Source organism: Schistocerca nitens, chromosome 8 (assembly GCF_023898315.1).
Source record: "Schistocerca nitens isolate TAMUIC-IGC-003100 chromosome 8, iqSchNite1.1, whole genome shotgun sequence".
Classification (NCBI taxonomy): Eukaryota; Metazoa; Arthropoda; class Insecta; order Orthoptera; family Acrididae; genus Schistocerca; species Schistocerca nitens.
The window spans coordinates 206,333,208-206,356,037 of NC_064621.1; the positions used below are offsets into that span (position 1 = coordinate 206,333,208).

The window sequence follows — 22,830 nt, forward strand, 5'->3', positions numbered from 1 at the left end:
GGCTATGAAGAAGCTGTGTGCTAGGTGGGTGCCATGATTGCTCACAACCGGCACAGCATTTCAACACAACGTCTAGCGATGTTTAATCCCAATCCGCAAGACTTTTTGTGCCGATTTGTGACTTTTGATGTAACCTGTATCCATAATCACACACCAGAATCAAAACAATAATCAAAACAATGGGCAAAGGCTGGTGAAAGTACAACGAAGAAGACAAAGACCTTTTTTCGAGCTGTTTAGGTGATGCACACTGTTGTTTGGGATTACCAAGGAACAGTCCTCATAGATTATTTGGAAAGAAGCAGAATCGTAACTCAACCCTGTTACGGTTCATTGTTGCGTCGTTTGAAACTTGCATTTTCTGAAAAAAGACAAAGGGTGGCACGCAGAAAAGTTCTCTATCATCACGATAATGTACCACCCCGAACATCAGTTATATCAGTGGCAAAAGTGCATGAATTAGTCTTTGAACTGGTTGCTAATGCACCCTATTGAAGGGACTCAGCTCTAAGTGACTTCTTCCTGTTCCGTAACTGTTGCTTTGGTGTGAAGAAATTTTCATCAAATGAGAAACTGATAGTTGTAGTCAATGAGTATTTAGGAGCGTTTTACTGACATTTTTTTACAATGGAATGAAAAAGCTGGGGGATCGCTGGACCCAATGTATATGCCCCAAAGGGACTATTTCGGAAAGGTTTTTCTTGCTTTTTTACCAGACTTATCAAACAACCGTTGCATAACTTGTTAAGGTAGGAAGCGGGTGGAATTTAAGCCCAATTATAGCGGAATGTAGTCGAAATGTTTACACTTCAAAAACATTTATGCAAACTAGGACAATATTTCGAAGCCAATGGAAGGTCGTGACCACAAATTAGCAATTACCTCGCAACGGTTGTGCTGCGGGTCCATGTTTACTGGAAGTTTTCCTTTCTGTTATCGTATACTTTCATCCGTGTCACTGTTCGGTATTTATTGTGATACAGCCTATACAACATCCCACATAACATGTATAGTTACTTTGAATTCTGAACTACTTTGAAGACAACCGCAAATGATACCAAATAACGGCAGGAAAATAATAATTAACTGTTGCTCGTAGAAACACAAAGTCAAAACACTAAATTAATCTGTATTTTGAACGTCTGCTCACTAGTTTTGAATGAATGCAGTTTGGAAAACTTCAGGCCGTTAACGTTTTGCCTCTGCTCATCGTTACCTTACTTATCAAGGAACATTACGCGTAATAGCTTATTAGTGGTAGTTTCTGATAGCTCATGCGCAGTTCGTATCAGCACGTACCATCAATGGACGTACTACCACCAGTTAATATCAAAAGAAACATTAACCATTCTTTTCTTTTGGGTGTCAAATTTTCGTTGCAGCTCGTTATGAAGCATAAAGCACTGTAAAGAACGATTGCACAGCGTTGGGATGGCAAAGCTTCTTCCCTTCATACTGTCACTCTCTCTTCGCTATTTCCTCCAATCCACTTTTATTAATGGCGAAGAAAAACTATAATGTTTACAGCTGGGTCACAGGTTACTTGAACAAATGAGAGTGAGTCTTATTAGCGGCAAATCACTGCTGTTGTGTTCGAAAGGACAGAGACTGCGGTGTCTTATCTAGAAAAGGCGCATCCCACTAGCAGCTGGTTACACATCCCCGTCTGGTGTTCCCGACTTTTGTTCTTCATGGGTTTCCTACCTCTCTTAATGACAGGACGGTCCTGTTTTCATTACAATGCCGACGATGAAGGTCCAACAAAGAGCTTAACCCGTAATGTTGCAGCGTGTAGTTCATGCTATTCTGGGAATGTTTCTCGAACAATGACTTCGGTCCAGTGTCATTATAGTGAACGTAAACCACTATGTTTATACTTCACTTGAATAAAAAAAAATAATCATTATTGACCATTGTTGAAGCTGGCAGTGGTTCCAAAAGCAGTTTAATGTGCAACAACAACTTTTTTGCTTATTTGCCTAGTAATATAATATGCATGATAAGTAGGAAAGTAATATTTGAAACTAACCATAAATCATTTTCCAGTGACAACTCCTCCTATTCCGTGCACAATTTTTTGTTTAAAAACTGGTAGCCTGAAGCAAAAACTAGTAATTAAGTGGAACGCTTAGTAATGTTTCCTCCTCGGCTGTTGCTTACTTACTTTATCAAACCTTATACAATTGGCCAATTTCGGTCTTGCAGGCAATTCTGAAGTGCAGTCTACGACAAACAGCACAAATAGAGGGGAAGTTTATATTTGGCTTACGGACATACAAAAAGTATTTTACAATGGGAAGCGTAAAAATTTTGTATTTACATTTTACAACATGTTGTTATATTGTCCGATTATTAAACAGCAAACATACCACTTCCGAGAGTGAGCGACTAAAGTGCAAGCGTCAAAATTAAAAACAGAAAGTCCACTGACAAGGAAATCACCTCGTGTGAAAATAAACGACTTTGATTAAACATGGCGGGTATGTAGGGGAGTCAAAGTAATGCAATACGTATTTTTTCGTTTTTGCTCAGTATCTCTTTTGAGTAGTAAAACATACCCCAAAGAGTTATTTGCCATATTAGATTTAGAAGGAATATCTTGGAAACAATTATACATAAAAAATGTGTTTCGTATAGAAGTTGAAATGTAATTAACGTTCTTCAGAACTCAATAATCAACTTACGTAATAATCTGAAATTTCGCAAACCACTCCAGCACCATTACTTAATTTTGGAAAATGAAACCTTTTTCCACAACATAAATTAATGATGATGTCACGCCACACACATCCTTCTGTAGTGGAGTTGGTTTCTGAAACACCATTTTTGAAAAATAGGCTGTATACACAGCGGCCTGTCGGTGTATTTTCAACGTTCCACTTTAAAATATCCAAACAGTATGTTATTTTGGGTTTTTATGGTGTAGGAAAATCCTGAATACTTCTCGGGTATTTAATAGGGTGGTCTTGTCCACACGGCGCAATATTTCGGCAGGCCAACTTCTTGAAACCTTGAGGGGCTTCTGATCACTGTGTGAGAAACTGGGTGCCACCTTAATACCTTCTCTCTCTCTCCCCCCCCCCCCTTTTGCCCCGTCTCCGAGGGTGCACCTTGTGTGATATGAGGAGAGGTGCGGCGTCGGGCGTTGATCCAGGATCCTCGGTAGCGCCGCTGCCCTCACCGGACGCGGATCTTTGCCGGCGTAGCGATAATGCTTCTTCGTCCTCTTCAGTTGCCATGACAAGAGCAGACCTCCACGTAGACTGCCCCTGTGCTTCGATCACGCTCAGTGCTGGCTCCCAAGCCTTGCTTAACAGAAAACCGCTGGCCTTATTTATTAGAACGTCATGCAGCCGGATCTCTACAGCTTCTTTAAGAATACGGTTCCAGAAGGTTTTAGATAGTTCGTACAACCTGGTGCCGTTATAATTTATGGTACAGTATGAGATCAAAAGTATCTGGACATCACCAAAACATTTTGTTTTTCATATCAGATGCATTATGCTGCCAGGTACTCCATATCAGCGACCTCAGTAGTCATTATACATCGTGAGAGCAGAATGGGGCTCTTCACGGAACTCATGGACTTCGAACGTGGTCAGGTGATTGGGTGTCACTTGTGCCATACGTCTGTACGTGAGATTTCCAGACCTATACATTCCTAGGTCAACTGTTTCCGATCTGATACTGAAGTGGAAACGTGAATGGATAATTACAAAACAAAAGCGTACAGGCCTACCTCGTCTGTTGACTGACAGGGACCGCCGACAGTTGAAGAGGGTCGTAATGTGTAATAGGCAGACATCTAACCAGAACATCACACAGGAATTCCAAATTCGATAAGGATCCGCTGCCAGTACTATGACAGTTAAGTGGGAAGTGAAAAAACCTGGAATTCATGGTCGAACGGCTGCTCATAAACCACACATCACGTCGGTAAATGCCAAATGATGCCTCGCTTGGTGTAAGTAGTGTAAAGGTTGGACGATTGAAAAGTGGAAAAACGTTGTGTGGAGTGACGAATCACGGTACACAATGTGGCGATCCGATGGCAGGATGTGGGTATGACAAATGTCTGGTGAACATCATCTGCCAGCGTGTGCAGTAACAAAAGTAAAATTCGGAGGCGGTGGTGTTACTGTGTGGTCGTGCTTTTGGTGGAGGAGGCTTTCACCCCTTCTTGTTTAGTTTGGTACTATCACAGCACAGGCCTACATTGACGTTTTAAGTGCCTTCCTGCTTCTCACTGTTTAAGAGCAATTCGGGGATGGTGACTGCACTTTTCAACACGATCAAGCACCTGTTTATAATGCACGGCCTGTGGCGGAGTGACTACACGACAATAACATCCCTGTAATGGACTGGCCTGCACAGAGTCCTGACATGAATCCTATAGAACACCTTTTGGATATTTTGGAACGCCGACTTCGTGTCAGGCCGCACCGACCGACATTGATACCTCTCCTCAGCGTAGCACTCCGTGAAGAATGGGCTGCCATTCCCCACGAAACCTTCCAGCAACTGACTGAACGTATGCCTGCGAGAGTGGAAGCTGTAATCAGGGCTTAGGGTGGGTCAACACTATATTGAATTCCAGCATTACTGATGGAGGCGGTCACGAAATTGTAAGTTATTTTCAGCCAGGTGTCCGGAAACTTTTGATCACATAGTGTATGTTCGTGGGCCATGCAATGCTCCACCACAGCGGACTTTGTCGGCTGAATATACTTAGCGTGGCGTTTCCGCTCAGTGTATCTCTTCTGTACTTTCTCGATTACCTGGCCTACATTGTTTCCCACACTGGCAAGGGATCAGCTATACTCCCGGTTTAAGGAGTCTAAGTCATACGTTACTGCTCCCAACTAGGTTTCGTCTTGGCTGGTGAGCGGAACATACAATCGACGTTGTGTATCCGGAGTATTCTTCTGGTTTTTGCAGATGGGTTCCCGACGTGAAGGAAAATCGCCGTCGCATCCATTTCCTTCTCCTCTTCACCTGACTTCTGCGGTCTTAAGGCACGTTGTAACTGTCGGTTGCAGTAAGTGTTTGTACGGCACACGGCCTGTAAGTGCTGCAATTCACGTGCTAAACTGTCAGGGTTGGTGATTTCGCGTGCTCTGTGCACTAGAGTGCTTAGGACACCTTCTCGTTGTGAAGGAGTTTGTCAGTTGGGGGCACGCATGTGCAAATCTGTATGTGTCGGTTTACGGTAGACGCTGTATCCTAGTTGCCACCTGGTCATCGCTTGACGAGCACTTTCAGAAATGGGAGTTGGTGGTTTTCCTTTGTCTCCACCGTGACTTTGATCTTCTGGTGCAGTGAATTCAGGTTTTGTGCGAGGTCTTGTAGGTGAGGACGTCCGTGTTGCCAGATTACGAACGTATCGTCTACATAGCAAAGAAACTAACAGGAGCAACTGGAGCAATAGTCCCAGTATCAGGATTTGCAAAATGATTCCACCTATTTAACATTAATTTATTTATGATTGGATTCGGAATTATCTTATTAACTATAATTCAATGATGACTTCAGCAAAATCAAAAGGGGTACGATTAGTCTCCGCTAAACAAGAAGCAAAACAAGCTAAAGCTAAGGGGAAAGAAATGATAATAAATCAGCAATAAAGCTGATAATTTATAAAATCAAACATGTTAAAACTACCAATTAAAATAATTAAAGACAGTAAAATCAAAGCTAAACTAACTTCATATGAAATAGATTGCCGATTCCAGGGCTTCTTCTTACTTGATAAACACACTGACTAGCACTGGTGACAGAGGACAGCCCATCGCTACTCAGTTTGTTTGTTTGTAATAATATTCTTAGAGTACAAAATATATTGACTTAAGCATGAATTCAGACAGCTTAATTAGCACTGCCCAAAATTTTCTCGTATCAGGCTTAAGAATAGTCATAGATGTACTCTTGTGATGACAGATACAATAACTTGGCGCACCATCAGGTCTTTTTAGCCCAGTCGGAAGTTCTGGAGCTGCTGGATGAAATGTGCCGAATTTCGTATATGGTGCCGGCATTTGCTCACAAAGAGGGTGAGCATCCCTGTCAGGTGTTTCACTAATTCATATGTTAGTGCGCCTATCTTGCTAACAACTGGACTAGTCTAGGTGGTGCAGCTGCTCGTAATGAAGTTTCTTCACAACCTTATTGTCTGGGGAATATGTGTTGGAGTAGCTAAATGGTCTTCCTCTTCACTCTGTTGGTAGGATCGTCTTCAATTCTGTGTGTCATCCTCTAATAGGTCGTACAATTTTTGTTTTTAGCCGTAACGTGGGAGCAGAACTATACAATTCCCATTCTCTGTTGGGCGGATGACTGTCAAAAAATCTTCTCGTAACTGCTAAAGTACTTTTCTCTCTTTCTTGGAGATGTCTGGCTTCGGTGGAGCTTCCATCGTATGTTACGGCATGCCTAACGTCATATTTATTTTGTTGCGTGCCGTGGAAGGGCAAGAGCGACCTTTTACACAGAATTAAGATATTCTGCTGTTTGTACAGTCGCCGACGCTGGTGTGAAATTTAGATCCTTTCCTTGTACAGATGAGGTAACATAGTCAATTACTTTCTCTGTACAGCTTCTGACAATTCTCCTGTTCTTCTTGCGGTGGTTTTGCCGCAAGGCGTTCGTATTTCGCAGTTCGTCTGTAGGTGGCTGACTGCCACGCCTTGTTGGCCTGAGACGAGCTAACTAAATCTACCCACTCAGGGGAGAGTGTCGACGCCAACTGCGGATGGAGCGAGAAGAGTTCTTTTTCGGCCTCCTCGAGTCTGCGTCGAGGGCGCCGGATCCTATCCCTGACTAGTAGGCCACGCTGGCTCTTCTGGTGATCCGTTTGGAGGCAGTTGGTATGATTCCGTCCTCTCAGCAGAAACAGTAGGAAAGCTAAAAGTCGCACCTTCCTGTTCGGCAGCTTGTCAGACTCCTTAATGTTGCTGTGCATCTCCTCTCTGTAAAAGTACTTAATGTATAATTCTAGGTTTTCCCGGCGTAGGGAAATCTTGAATAGGTCTCGGATATTCAGTCGGATGCTGTTATCCAAAAGGCGATATATTTCGTGTTGCCATCATCGATCATCGGGCGTTTTTGATGACAGTGATATCTGCTGTGTGCTTTGTGTGTCCCCCCTCCCCCCGCAGTCCGTATAGTGTGACCAGAAGGCACACTAGGACACAGCGTCTACCGTAAACCGACACATGCAGATTTGCACATGCGTGCCTCCAGCTGTCCAGCTCCTTCACAACGCGAAGGTGTCCAAAGCACGCTAGTGCACAGAGCAGTCGAAATCTTGGACTGCGACAGTCTAGCTGATGAACTGCACTGGTTACAGATCGTGTTCCAGCAAGCAACCGCCACATACTCCGTGCCTTAAGAACGAAGAAGCCAAGATCACAGCATGCTGAAGGCGAGAATAAAACGGATGCGAAGGCGATTATTCCATATGTCGCGAACATATCAGCAAAAAGCGGAAGAATATTCCGGATACACAACGTCGAGCCATGTTTCACCCACCTGACAACACTAAGACCTCACTGGGATCATTTCAATTACTTAGGGCTCCGGTAACCGGGAATCTACCGCATCCCTCGTCAGTGTGGGAAAATCTGTGTAGGCCAGACAATCGAGACAATACAGGAGAGATGCACAGCATAAACGCTATACTGACAAAGTTCAGCCGACAAAGTCTGCTGCGGTAGAGCACCGCATCTTCCACGGTCATGCCACGAATTATAACGATACCAAGTTGATGCAACAACCGAACAGCTTCTGGGTCTGCATTCTCAAAGAAGCTGTAGAGATCCGACTGCATATGGACTAAGAAATAAGGACAGCCGTCTTCAATTAAGCAAGGCCCGGGAACCAGCCTTCAGCGTCACCAAAGCATGCCGTCATGACAACAGAACAGGACGAAGGAGCCTTGTCGTCACGCCAGCAGAGATGAGGGTGCAATGACAATTGCGGCGCTACTGAATGCCCTGCATTGGCGCCAGACGCCGCGCTTCCCCCACCACCGCACGAGGTGCACACTCAGAGGCGTCCGTTTGGTGACGGCTGGAAGTGGGGAGAGGATATAAAGACGACACTGAAGATTGCAAGAAGTTGGCTTGCTGAAATATCAGGCCTATTGGACGACGCTGACTACCCAAGAACTATTCAAGATATCTACACATTTACTACTCTTCTAACTTTTTATTTTACTTTTTTTTGTTTTAAGTTTTCAGTTCTTATTTTAATTTAATGTTTTTACTCTGTTGTTTTTTTTAATTTGCCATATCACACACGTGTGTGTTGTTAAACGAAAATAATAAGTAACTCGTTATTGTAATAGAAAGTCATTATAATAATGATACTCTAAAGAAATGCTTAAAATTATTGTTATTATTATTATTATAAGCAACAAACACGAACGTATATTTTAAAAAGGTTTCAATGGTTGTTGCTATAGCGAAGGAATGCAGTGAAGGGATAATCAGTTTATCATCTAACAAAATGGATCTGAATTCGTCTTACGTAAAGTATGCTACTAGCGGCTAAAAAGTTCTTATAATGCAACGAGGAATGTTTATTTATAACAGCCAAAAACATAAGATCGTCAAAATTTAAAAAGTGAATAAAAGAAATTTGTTACAGCAAAACTAAGTGACAGGATGCAGCTTTAGCATGACGATAAAATATGTAATAAAACGATGTTCAGTTAACAAACTCGTATCATGATTTGAGAACTTGTAAAAGCAATAAACGTGTATAGATACCTTCTAAGCTGACTCGTTCAAACGATCTATGGAACATAGAACAAACAAGCTAATTGACTTACCTTTCTCATTTACTTTGTGTGTCAATTTCTTCTACATATTTGTGATGAATATGTTGTGGACATTCCCGTTTCCAAGATAACACCAACTCTGTTCACAAGGTTGTATGCATCCCGCCTTGACTGGACAGATCTTAATTAACCGCATGGAAACTATTTTGGACTGTGCGGAACAGCGGTTTAGCCGCAGCAATTTACGTACCTGCAATGTCGTAGTTGTACGGTATATAACACCAGTGAGAGATTTTAACTGGACGAGGAATACCTGAAGCAACTTGAGGACTCTCTCCCTCGTCGAATCGAGGCCAGTTTCAAGGCTGGACGCAGTGTTACACGGTACTAGCGTGATGTCTCCTTGTGTTGACTTGTTCTTGTGTGCTGTGTCCTTAAAAGTAACTAACGCAAGAAAGTAACGTAAGGAAAATTTGCGTAATAATTCAACTGGTTTAACGACCTGTATATTCAGCAACCTCTACCGTTTTACCCCCCACTTTAGGAGCAACGCCAATTACCCTCCACGGTTTGACGATACCTGTCGGCTGTGGAGCAGTGTTACCAAAACGACAGAAGTTGCCAGCTACTGTACGCCTCTGATCCATGAAATGGACATCCATCCTAACGCTCAAGACACACAGACTCCAGACATTAAATAAGTGATGGGAATTCAATTGTTGGATGGTACCATAGACGGTGACACTTGTTCCAGGCTAGCAAAGCGTGAAATCTTCAGATCTCAAGCAGACGAGTGGAGTGCCAAGTGCAATTACTGCCCGTTTCGTTGAAGTTATGGATTTCCATTTGGGACGATATTTCAGTATTCCAAGGCAGTAACCTATTTTTTTAAAAAACTTCTGGGCGTTATTAAATTAACGTGACTTCAACAAGTGTTCATATGTATTCCTCACAGTTATTGTTGCGGGAGCGCCAGCTATGACAAAATTATTTCACCTACTGTGTAAGAAATTGTAGATGGGCTAATTTTCTTGAGACTTCAAGAAGAATGCACGAATTATAATTCAAAACAGACAGGTGCTGAAGGGTGTAAATAATACTTACTACTTTAATAAGCTAAAGTGCAAAATACTGACCCCATTTATTTACAGAGCAATGGAAACAGTAGTAGAGACTGACCTTGTGGAAGATAACTTTCGGATTCAGAGCAATGTTGAAAAGTGCGAGGCAGTACTGACCCTACAACTTATGTTAGAAGAAGATTGGTTAACGAAAGCCAGACCTACGGCTGTAGCATTTGCAGATTTAGAGAGTTTTGCCAATGTTGACTGGGCTACAGTCTTTAAAATTCTGATGGTAGCAAGGCTAACATACAAGGACCGAAAGATTATCTAAAACTGGTACAGAAACGAGAAGGCAGTTATAAAAGCTGAAGGGTATGAAAAGCAAGCAGTGGGTGAGAAGAGAGTGAGCGTGGTTGTAGACCAGCTCCAATATTATGCAGTTTGTACATTGAACAAGCTGTGAAGGAAATCAAGGAGAAATTTGGTAAAGAAATTAAAGTTCGGGGTGAAAAAATAAAAATTCCTGGTTTGCTTATGATATTATAATTCTGTCCATGACGAAAAAGGAACATCCGATGTTGATGGAATTAGATTAGGAAACAAGAAACTAAAAGTGTTAGAAGATTTTGCTATATTTGCAACAAAATAACTGACTATACCCGAAGCAGAGAGACTGTAAAATACAGACTGTTAAGAAAAGTATTTCTGAGAAAGAGGAATTTGTTAATATCGGATATAAATTTAAACGTTATAAGGTATTTGCTGAAGCTGTTTGTAGACAGGTTATCCATGTACGGAAGTGAAACATGGACGATAAGCATTCAGACAGAAAGAGAATAGAAGTTTTTGAAATCTGATCTTAAAGAAGAATACTGAACATTAGAGAGTTCGAGCGAACAAGTAATAAAGAGGTACTATACTGAATTCGGGAAAATAGATTTATGGCAAACTTGTCCAACAGAAAGGATCGGTTGACGGGACACTTTCACTCTGTCGAAATTAGACGAAAAGCCCTTTCGCTGTACCTTAACGGGTCAATAAGCTGTCAGGTAGCAAAAAATCACGGTTAACACTTCTTCCGTTATTTTGACTGGATTAATTTGAAGCTTAAACAAAGCTTATGAAGTTCGGTTTTTGTAAACATTTTGTCTTCAAGATTTCGTAATTCATAATGACTATAACTCAGGGATACACAAAAATAACAACAATTTCGTGAGGATACGCGTTGTACCACACAGATGTGTATATCGCGCCAAACGTGCAGAAACAATCTGTATGTTGGGCAGTTACCCGCTAGATGTATTACTTGGTTTTGTGTCAATTGTTTTATTTTTATCGTGTGTATTTGCCATATGAAACTGCTTCATAGTAACATATTAGCATAATATACGTCACGAGAGTGAAATTTGAACTTCTAACACGCTGTTTCTCATAATAGATTGATAAATATACAACATGTTGATATATTTTATTGTTGATAATAGCGTCGTAACACCAAAATGTTACCGACAAACGGAATATCCGAAAATTCCATGTGAACATGGATTTATGGAACGTTGCTGGATGGATGGTGGTGAGTTATTTTCTTTCCTTTACATTGTGACAGTCGATGACAATTGGAAGTCCTACTTCGATTTGTAATCTCAGCAGGAATCCCTATAGTCTTAAAGTTTCAGTTCGCTGAAAAAATTCATAGGAACTGTGTACTGGCACTACAAACGAGTGCTCTTGGCTGATCACGTGCAGCCGGAGAAGTAAATAACATTTGACGTGTCGGACCAAACATTCTGTCCGCCTCGATAGCTGAGTGGTCAGCGCAGCCGAATGCTGTGCAAAGGGACCCGGGTTCGATTCCCGGCTGTTTCGGAGATTTTCTCCGCTCAGGGACTGGGTGTTGTTCTGTCTTTCTCATCATATCATCCCCATCGACACGCAGGTCGACGAAGTGGCGTCAACTCAAAAGACTTGCACCATGCGACCGGTCTACCCGACGATAGGCCCTAGTTACACGACATTTCATTGAACATTCTCAGACGCAAACATGGTCGATTGAACCTTCTCGAAATATGAGCCGAATGACAATGCTTTAACGAAGCAGCGTTTCAAGAAGGCTTCTAGTAGTCATCGTGTACCCATTTCCCAACCAAGGGTTATCAAAGAATTTGAGCCTAATGAAATGAGGACTTGACTGAAAAGTTTGTTTCAGATACATTTGTGCTAACCAGGACAGTATTTTATTCCGAAATCAGTGGCGGCTGGTAATAACACATCGGAATATTCTCGTAGCTGAGTGGTCAGCGCGGCAGAATGCGGTTGAAGGAGCCCAGGTTCGAATGCGGGCCGAGTCGGAGATTTTCTACTCTCGGGGACTGGCTGTTGTGTTGTCTTCATCGTCATACCATCATCGACACAAAAGTCGCTGAAGTGACCTTAAATAAAAAAGCCTGCACCAGGTGACCGGTCAACCCGACGGCAGGATCTAGTCACAAGCGCATCTAATTTCATCTCATAAACGACTCCTTTGTAGTCACATGCTCCGTGGATGATTTGTACGTTCCTTTTTATGAAACTGGTATGGAACAAGCCTGGGTGACCGCAGAAATTCATCCAAGAGGGTGCAAAAGTCCAAAACTTCCATTTCTGATATAATTTGTTAATTAAGCTTCTCGCGCCAGTTAATTTTGAGAGCTTGTCGCGCTCCAAGAGATAAATTTGACAGCAAGGGCAAGTGCTCTACCATCTGAGCTACCGAAGCACGACTCACGCCCGGTACCCACAGCTTTACTTCTGCCATTATCTCGTCTCCTACCTTCCAAACTTTACAGAAGCTCTCCTGCGAAACTTGCAGAACTAGCACTCCTGAAAGAAAGGGTATAGCGGAGACATGGCTTAGCCACAGCCTGGGGGATGTTTCCAGAATGAGATTTTCACTCTGCAGCGGAGTGTGCGTGTGCTTCGGTAGCTCAGATGGTAGAGCACTTGCCCGCGAAAGGCAAAGGTCCCGAGTTCGAGTGTCGGGCTCACAGTTTTAATCTGCCAGGAAGTTTCATATCAGCGCACACTTCGCTGCAGAGTGAAAATCTCATTCTGGTGTGTGATGTCCTTAGGTTAGTTAGGTTTAAGTAGTTCTAAGTTCTAGGCACATAGTCTGTGTTAGTGCTCAGAGCCATTTGAACCACTTCTCCAGTCAATATTTTACTGGAGAAATATTATTTCTATGTCGAAGGGATGCATATTTAGTTAAAAGTAAGCAATTTTGTGTTAGTAATACGAATATGGATGTTGTAACTCTTCGAAGACACCTATTAAATTGGTCGCCAGCTCTTAACAGCCTACTACTGTATCAAAGTGATAATCGTCTACCTAGTCTGGCACATTATTCTGTAGCCATGGCAAGTGGATTAGAGAACTTGCGACTCTATGGCTGACCTTGGAGGAATTGTGAACGAGTGTCGGCAGGTCTACTGCAGCCATTCGTGTACTGTGCTGAGTGCTGCACTGCACTGTTTTATAGTTCATTATTGGCTAAACAAGAAAGAGACAGAAAAAGATAGGGTGCACTACTTCAAATGTCCCCCAATATTGTGAAACAACGACGAAACCACAGCCACATCAAGAAAACAGTATACGACGAATTTACTGTGAAGAACCTAACAATCAAAAATGCTATGTTTACTAAAGCCACAGTGTTTCCCTTTGCAATTCTGAAATTAATGAAACATGTACCCCAGATTCCTGGAGCGGGCCATGTGGCTCTTCTTGCTCCCCCCCCCCCCCTCGCCCCTCCACCCTTGCAAAAGCCTATGGGAACGAATCGGTTTACAGAATATGTATACATGACTGGTTTCAGTGCATGCTGTTTATTTACAAGTACGAAAATAGCACACTGCCCCAAATGTAACATTACCAAAAATATTAGTTACGAGTCCTAGTAGCTTATAACAAGACTATTTTTTCTCCAGGCTATCAGGTCTTAAATAAAAATTCGTCTATGGGAAAAAAGGAAATGTCAAGACGAAATGATTTTAGGTTAACCAAATGAAACTATGTTTTCAGAGACCTAGTATATACCATAGACGTTTAAGACTTGAGATGGTGCGAAGCCATTGTGCCAGGATGACGTGTTAGTGCATCTGCCAAGCGAAAAGGGGACAGGGATTCAAATCCCGGCCTTTTTTCAAATTCCCATTCGTCGTTCGAGTATGCATACATACAGCATAGATTTTAGATTAGATTTAAAACATGTTTTCCCCACCTTTCAGACTTTGATATTGTCAAGTGATCAAAGACTTTTGCTGACGCATGCTGAAATCTTTTCACAATCACTGACAGCTTTAAAAAGAGTAATAAAGATAATCTCCCTTGTAGTATTGTAGGTATGGACATCGCTATTCTTCTCAAATTTTGATGAGTTATTGATGGCGAATTTTTTGCTGCATGCTTCCCACTCCCTTGCAGTTTTCAACCTACGGCTGCCACAGTACCATCGAGGTTATCTCCTGATGTCTTAACTCATGCCCTATCATCTTGTCCATTCTTCCCATACATTCCTTTCCTCGCCGATTCTGCGGAGAACCTCTACATTACATACCTCATAAGTCCACCTAATTTTCAATAGACTTCTGTCGCACCACATCTCAAATCCTTCGATTTTCTTCTGTTCCGGTTTTCCCACAATCTTTGTTTCAATATATGAGATATTTAGGAGGTCGTGGAATGTATATCAACGAGACGGACTGGCGGCCATAGGAGGAGGAGTATTCATGGCAGCTGACAAAAATATTGTCTCTATTGAGGTCAAATTTGTTCCATTTAGTCCCTTGTTGACCAGTTCGGTGTGGCAGTTGAAGATAGCAAAACTAAAGCTAAAGTTTTAAATTTCACGTTCACGAAATCCTTCACACAAGAGAATTGTACAAGTACACCGTCATTTGACCATTGGGCTGATTCCCATATGAACTACATAGTAATAAGCATCCCTGGCATAGAGAAACAACCGAAAGATTTGAAAGCAAATAAATCATCAGATCCTGATGGAACCCCAGTTCGGCTTTACAAAGAGTAATCTACGGCACTGGCCCCTTACCTCTCTCGCCCAGCACAAAGTCCCAAGAGACTGGAAAAAAGCAAAGGTGGCTCCAGTATGTAAGAAAGGTAAAATAACGGACTCGAAAAATAACAGACCAATGTCCCTAACTTCTGTTTGCTGCAGAATCTTTGAACATTCAGTTCCTATAATAAACTTTATTGAGACTGAGAAGCTTATGTCTCTCAATCAGTTTTAGAAAGCACTGCTCGTGTGACACTCAGCTTGCCCTTTCTCACATGATATACTGCGAACTATGGGTGAAGGGCAACAGGCAGAGTCCATATTTCTAGAAGCGGGAAGCGTTTGACACGGTGCACTTTGCAGGCTATTAACGAAAGTACGAGCATATTGAATAAGGTCATAGATATGTGAGTGGCCCAGAGACTTCTTAAGGAATAGAAAAGCAACTAGAATCACTCAACAGAGGAAAGTCCACTGGACCTGACGGGATACCAATTCGATTCTACACAGAATACGCGAAAGAACTTGCCCCCCTTCTAACAGCCGTATACCGCAAGTCTCTAGAGGAACGGGTTCCAAATGATTGGAAAAGAGCACAGGTAGTCCCAGTCTTCAAGAAGGGTCGTCGAGCAGATGCGCAAAACTATAGACCTATATCTCTGACGTCGATCTGTTGTAGAATTTTAGAACATGTTTTTTGCTCTAGTATCATGTCGTTTTTGGAAACCCAGAATCTACTATGTAGGAATCAACATGGATTCCGGAAACAGCGATCGTGTGAGACCCAACTAGCTTTATTTGTTCATGAGACCCAGAAAATATTAGATACAGGCTCCCAGGTAGGTGCTATCTTTCTTGACTTCCGGAAGGCATTCGATACAGTTCCGCACTGTCGCCTGATAAACAAAGTAAGAGCCTACGGAATATCAGACCAGCTGTGTGGCTGGATTGAAGAGTTTTTAGCAAACAGAACACAGCATGTTGTTATCAATGGAGAGACGTCTACAGACGTTAAAGTAAACTCTGGCGTGCCACAGGGGAGTGTTATGGGACCATTGCTTTTCACAATATATATAAATGACCTAGTAGATAGTGTCGGAAGTTCCATGCGGCTTTTCGCGGATGATGCTGTAGTATATAGAGAAGTTGAAGCATTAGAAAATTGTAGCGAAATGCAGGAAGATCTGCAGCGGATAGGCACTTGGTGCAGGGAGTGGCAACTGACCCTTAACATAGACAAATGTAATGTATTGCGAATACATAGAAATAAGGATCCTTTATTGTATGATTATATGATAGCGGAACAAACACTGGTAGCAGTTACTTCTGTAAAATATCTGGGAGTATGCGTGCGGAACGATTTGAAGTGGAATGATCATATAAAATTAATTGTTGGTAAGGCGGGTGCCTGGTTGAGATTCATTGGGAGAGTGCTTAGAAAATGTAGTCCATCAACAAAGGAGGTGGCTTACAAAACACTCGTTCGACCTATACTTGAGTATTGCTCATCAGTGTGGGATCCGTACCAGATCGGGTTGACGGAGGAAATAGAGAAGATCCAAAGAAGAGCGGCGCGTTTCGTCACAGGGTTATTTGGTAACCGTGATAGCGTTACGGAGATGTTTAACAAACTCATGTGGCAGACTCTGCAAGAGAGGCGCTCTGCATCGCGGTGTAGCTTGCTCGCCAGGTTTCGAGAGGGTGCGTTTCTGGATGAGGTATCGAATATATTGTTTCCCCCTACTTATACCTCCCGAGGAGATCACGAATGTAAAATTAGAGAGATTAGAGCGCGCACGGAGGCTTTCAGACAGTCGTTCTTCCCGCGAACCATACGCGACTCGAACAGGAAAGGGAGGTAATGACAGTGGCACGTAAAGTGCCCTCCGCCACACACCGTTGGGTGGCTTGCGGAGTATAAATGTAGATGTAGATGTAGAAGAGAACCCAGTATGTTGTCCTCGATGACGAGTGTTCATCAGAGACAAGGGTATCGTCAGGAGTTCCCCAGCGTTGTCGGTTAGGACCGTTGTTGTTCTCTATTAAGATATCGAAGTTGATTAACTGTTGGAAGATACGAGTTAGACGAAATTTCTGGTTGGTGTGATGAACGATAGCTAGCTCTAAGTGTGGAAAAATGTAAGTCAATCCAGATGAAGAGGAAGAACATACCTGTAATGTTCGGTTACAGTACTACTAGTATCCTCCTTGATACAGTCAAGTCATTATCTGGGCGTAACGTTGCAAGGCGTTATGCAATGGAACGAGCATATGAGGTATGTGTTATGGAAGGCTAATGGTTGACTTCGGTTCATTAGGAATTTTAGGAAAGAGTTGTTCATCTGTAAGGGAGACCGCATACAGGGTGCTAGTGCGACCTATTCTTGAGTATTGCGCGAATGTTTGGGATCCGTACCAGGTCGGACAGAAGGAAAAATTCGAAGCAATTCAGAGGCTGGCTGCTATATTTCTTAGCAGTAGGTTAGAATAACACGTAAGTGTTACGAAGATGCTTCGGGAACTCAAATGGGAATCCCAGGAGGAAAGACGACGTTGTTTTCGAGAGACACAAAACTTCATCCGAAGGCGCCTTGAAGGCCCAACGGTGCCGACTGACCGCCGTGTTATCCCCAGCCCACATGCGTCACTGGATGCAGTTATGAAGGAGTATACGATCAGCGCATCTCGGCAGTTGTCTGTTTTCCTGTCCGGAGCACCTGTTTCCCCATCAAGTAGCTCCTCAATTGGCCTCACAAAGGCTGAGTGCAGTCCGCTTGCCAACAGCGCTCGGCATACTGGATGGTCACCCATCCAAGTATTAGCCAAGCCAGACAGCGGTTAATTACAGTGATCTCACGGGAACTGGTATTACCAATGCTGCAAAGCCGCGGGCTTTTCGAGAAAGACTAGTGTGAAAATTTAGCGAACCGGCATTTGAAGCTGACTGTCAAACGATTGTACTGCTCCCAACATACATTGTGCGTAAGAACAGTGCACATACGTTTCGAGAAATTAGGGCTCATACGGAATCATAAAGACAGTTATTTTTCTCTGTATCTATTAGCAAGTGGAATAGGAAAGGAAACGACAGGATACTCTCAGCCATCCACCGTACGGCGGCTTGCGGCTTCCGGAGTATCCATGTACCGGGTGATCAAAAAGTCAGTATAAATTTGAAAATTGAATAAATCACGGAATAATGTAGATAGGTACAAATTGACACACGTGCTTGGAATGACATGGGGTTTTATTAGAACCTAAGAAATACAAAAGTTCAAAAAATTTCCGACAGATGGCGCTTCGTCTGATCAGAATAGCAATAATTAGCATAACAAAGTAAGGCAAAACAAAGATGATGTCCTTTACAGGAAATGCTCAATATGTCCACCATCATTCCTCAACAATAGCTGTAGTCGAGGAATAATGTTGTGAACAGCACTGTAAAGCATGTACGGAGTTATGGTGAGGCATTGGCGTTGGATGTTGTCTTTCAGCATCCCTAGAGATGTCGGTCGATCACGATACACTTGCGACTTCAGGTAACCCCAAAGCCAATAATCGCACGGACTGAGGTCTGGGAACCTGGGAAGCCAAGCATGACGAAAGTGGCGGCGGAGCACACGATCATCACCAAACGACGCGCGCAAGAGATCTTTCACGCGTCTAACAATATGGGGTTGAGCGCCATCCTGCATAAGCATCGTACGTTCCAGCAGGTGTTTATCAGCCAGGCTGGGGATGATGCGATTCTGTAACATATCGGCGTACCTCTCACCCGTCACGGTAGCAGTTGCAAAACCAGAATCACGCATTTCCTCGAAGAAAAAAGGCCCGATAAAGGTAGATGTGGTAAATCCAGCCCATACTGTGACTTTTTCGTCGTGCAATGGAGTTTCCACGACAGTTCTAGGATTTCCGGTAGCCCAAATTCTGCAGTTGTGGGCGTTGACAGACCCTCGGAACGTGAAATGAGCTTCGTCGGTCCACAACACGTTACTCAACCAATCGTCACCTTCCGCTATCTTTTGAAACGCCCACATCGCAAATGCCCTCCGATTCACTAAATCGCCAGGTAACAGTTCATGATGCCGATGGATTTTGTACGGATCGCATCGGAGGGTACTCCTTAGTGCCAACCAAACAGTAGTGTATGGAATGCCGGTGCGACGTGCGACTGCACGATCGCTACTTCCCCGTTCATAGACGAACCCGCTACAGTCTCCATTTCTTCCTGAATTGCCTCAGCAGCATTACGCCTTGTGCTCAGTCGGCCACTACGGGGTCCATCGTCTAAACAACCCGAGGCTTCGAACTTGAAAATCATTCTCGCCATAGCTGCATTTGTCAACGGACCTTTACCCGTTCGAATCCCCTTCCTATGGTGATAGGATCGTAACGCTGAACTAGCACATTCCCCATTCTGATAATACAGCTTCACTAAAAGCGCCTTTTCAGGTAATGTCAACATGCTGCGACTGCTGGCACATCTGACTCTCTCTCTCTCTCATTACAGCTCCTTTTATACACGATTGTCATGCGCAGTCACTGACGTTTTGCTGTCCAGCGCCATCCGTCGGACATTTTGTGAACTTCGTTTTTTTTTGTTCTAATAAAACCCCATGTCATTCTAAGCATGTGTGTCAATTTTTACCTCTGTATCTACACCATTCCGTGGTTTATTAAGTTTTCAAATCTATACAGACTTTTTGATCACCCGGTAGATATAGATGTAGCGCTGTGCTCCAGACGTACATTCTCAGAAATTTCTTCAAATTAAGGTCTGTGTCTGACGCTAGTAAATTTCTCTTGGCCAGGAGTGCCATTCTTGCCAATGCTACTTTTTTTAATGTCGTCCTTGGTTATTTTGCTGTCTAGGTAGCAGAAAACCTTAACTTGATCTACTTCGTGCACGCGCCTCGCTGTTCTCATTTCTGATACTTCTCATTGCTTTCGTCTTTCTTGCGTTTACTCTCTGTCCATATTTTGTACTCATGAGACTGTTCATTCCATTTAAAAAATTCAGTAACTTTTTCACTCTCACTCAGTATAGCAATGTCATCAGCGAACCTTGTCAGTGATATCTTTTCGCCTTGAATACTAATCCCTCTCTTTAACCTTTCTTTAATTTCCGCCACTGCCACTTTCGATGTATATACTGAACAGTAGGGCCGAAAGTCTGCTCGCCTGTCTTACTCCCTTTTCAATCCAAGCAAGCACTTCGTTCTTCGTCTTCCACTCTTATTCCTCCCTCTTCGTTCTTGCACACAGTCTATCATCCATCTTTCCCTACAGCTTACCCAATATTTTCCTCAGAATTTCGAACATCTTGCACCATTTTACGTTGTTAAACGCTTTTTCCAGGTCGGCAGATCTTATGAACGTGTTTTGCTTTTTCTTCATTATTGCTTCCGTTACCAACCGCAACGTGAAAACTGCCTCTGTGGTGACTTTCCCTTTCCTAAGGCCAACCTGATTTTCACCTAACGGATTCCCAACTTCATTTCCATTATTATGTATATTATTCTTGTCAGCAGCTAGTATGCATGGATTGTTAAGCTGATTGTGCGATAGTTCTCGGTCTTATCGTCCCTTGTTGTCTTCGAAATTGTTTGCTTTTCCTAAAGCCTGATGGTACGTCACCAATCTCATATATTCTTCACACCAACCTGAATACTCACTTTATTGCCCCTTCCCCCCAATTATTTTAGAAATTGTAACGGAATGTTATCTTATCCCTTCCGCCTCGTTTGATATAAAGTCTTGCAAAGTTCTAAAAACTTATGATTCCAATACTGAAACCCCCGTCCCTTCGCTGTCATCAGACAACCCCCTCCCCTTCATAGAGGCCTATCCGCTCTGCACTCTGCATCTAATAGTGCAATTCCCAGTGCACTCTTAATGTTATCGCCCTTGCTTTTAACTTTAACGAAGGTTGTTTTGATTTTTCTGTATGCTGAGTCAGTCTCTCCGACAGTCATCTCTTTCCCGGTTTCATCACATTTTTTCATGTGGCCATTTCGCCCTAACATCCCTGCTTTTCCTACTTCGTTCCTAAGTGGCTTGTGTATCTGTATTCTTGAACTTCCCCGAATATTTTTGAACTTCCTTATTTTGCCTATCAATTGAAGTATTTTTTTCTGTTCCATGGTTTTCTCCCAGTTACCTTCCTCGTACCTATGTTTTTCTTTCCAGCTTCTGTGACTATTCAGATTAGAGATGTTCATCCCACTTCAACTGAACTGCCTGCTCAACTGTTCATTACTGCAGTATCTATGGTCTTAGAGAACTTCCAGTGTGTCTCTTCATTCCTTAATATTCCATATCCCACTTCTTTTCGTACTGAGTATTCTTGACTAGTCTCTTAATCTTCAGCCTGCTCTTTATCATTATCAAATTGTGATCCGAGCATATATATCTGCTCCTTGGTACGCGCTAGAATCCAATATCTGATTTCGAAATCTCTGTCTGACTATAATGTAATGAAACTTAAATCTTCCCGTATCTCCCGGAGTCTTCCAAGTACATCTCCTCATCTTGCGGTTCGTTCTTACTATTTATTGCAGAACTCAATCAGTCTTTCTCCTAGAATGAAATTTTCACTCTACAGCGGAGTGTGCGCTGATATGAAACTTCCTGGCAGATTACAACTGTGTGCCGGACCGAGACTCGAACTCGGGTCCTTTGCCTTTCGCGGGCAAGTGCTCTACCGACTGAGCTAGCCAAGGACGACTCACGCCCCGTCCTCACAGCTTTACTTCCGCCAGTACCTCGTCTCCTTCCTTCCAAACTTCACAGAAGCTCTCCTGCGAACCTTGCAGAAGTAGCACTCCTGGAAGAAAGGCTATGCGCAGACATGGCTTAGCCACAACCTGGGGGTTGTTTCTAGAATGAAATTTTCACTCTACAGCGGAGTGTGCGCTGATATGAAACTTGCTGTCAGATCATGCTTGGGTTGCTCAGTTGGTAGAGCACTTGCCCTCGAAAGGTAAAGGTCCCGAGTTCGAGTCTCGGTCCGGCACACATATTTAATCTCTCAGGAAGTTTCAGACTTTCTCTTCTCTCGTTCCTACTACCAAACCCATATTCTATTTCAATCCCTCACGAATATGGGATTTTCGTCTCCCTTTACATACTGAATTGGCCTTTCAATATCCTCATGTCTATTCTATATCTGTTCATCTTCTGTTTGCGATGTCGACATGTATAACTGAACTGTTGTGTCCGGTGTTGGTTTGCTGTTGATTCTTATAGGAACAACACCGTCAATGAACTGTTCACACTAACTCATTCTCTGCCCCGTCTTCCTATTCATAACGAATCCTACTCCCTTTATACCATTCTCTGCCGCTGTTAATATTAGTCTGTACACATCTGACTAGAAATCTTTGTCTACCTTCTATTTCATTGCATATTATTAAGTGGAAAAATATGAAATACGTTAGGACGTTCATCGCGTTGTTTAGAAGACTAGCTATTCTACAAAAAGGCGAAAGTATTGTTTGGGCAGCTCAGTAATATGTTACTTTCACATCACGATTTCATCAATATGTACACCTAAAATTTTTTAACGCAAAACAATTTTTATGTACCTTCACCTGTATTAGTTTCCACTGTTAGACTGTTAACTATGATACACTGTGTGTGTGTGGGGGGAGGGGGGGGGGGGTGCTGAGTGAGTGAGTGTATGCGTGTGCGTATGTTTGAAGTAATAGTTTGATTTGCATTTTAATAACCATTCGACTTCAGCTTTTGAGGGCACATCTGTCCTTTTTGACTCACTTTCGGCTGATCTGACGTGTGGGTCCAGTGAGCTCAGGCAGCCCGGAGCTATTCGTGTCCACGGAAACGATGTGGAGCAGGTTTAGAAACGGGGGGCCTATTATTAGGCAGGGCAGATAAGGATAAATAGCAGGGGCCGGGCCAAAGTGAGGCGTGTA

General features: G+C 42.9%; 1 protein-coding gene across 1 annotated transcript in view; it reads left to right on the forward strand.

Annotated features, from left to right (window-relative positions):
- LOC126199488 (lutropin-choriogonadotropic hormone receptor-like) overlaps positions 1-22,830 on the forward strand; it is a 648,355-nt gene that overhangs the window by 538,023 nt on the left and 87,502 nt on the right. The gene's annotated exons all lie outside the window — the stretch shown is intronic.